The sequence below is a fragment of the Sinocyclocheilus anshuiensis genome, unplaced genomic scaffold, assembly GCF_001515605.1.
Source record: "Sinocyclocheilus anshuiensis isolate Anshui unplaced genomic scaffold, SAMN03320099.WGS_v1.1 scaffold1534, whole genome shotgun sequence".
Classification (NCBI taxonomy): Eukaryota; Metazoa; Chordata; class Actinopteri; order Cypriniformes; family Cyprinidae; genus Sinocyclocheilus; species Sinocyclocheilus anshuiensis.
In genome coordinates, this window is record NW_015544232.1 from 457,322 (window position 1) to 457,771 (window position 450).

Below are 450 nucleotides of genomic sequence, written 5' to 3' on the forward strand. Positions count from 1 at the left end.
TATTATGGTATTATACATATAATTTATGCTATTATAAATCTATTATATACTGTTGTACTCGCTTTTTATATTATTCAGCTTACTACAACTTGTAGTACATACACTTTTTAATATTACGTATCACTTTTACTGTGCACTGTATCAGTGCATAATATTTTACCACTGTAACTGTAAGTTTTATTGGATCCATGGACGCGTTGACGTATCGCAGCAACGGCTCAAAGCGGCCAATGAGGCCTCTAGGTATTTATTATGTATATGTTCTCAACGGCTCTGGTGCAGAATCGCAAAGCCATACGCCACTATGGAAGGCGGATGGCGCCAAAAGTCTTTAAACGGAACGTGTGAAATTTGACCGTGTCAACACCATAGAGTATAGATGCCCCATTCGACAGCTCCAGGCACGTAGATGCGGCCGCCATCTTGGAACGGTCAACTTGACGTCATTCA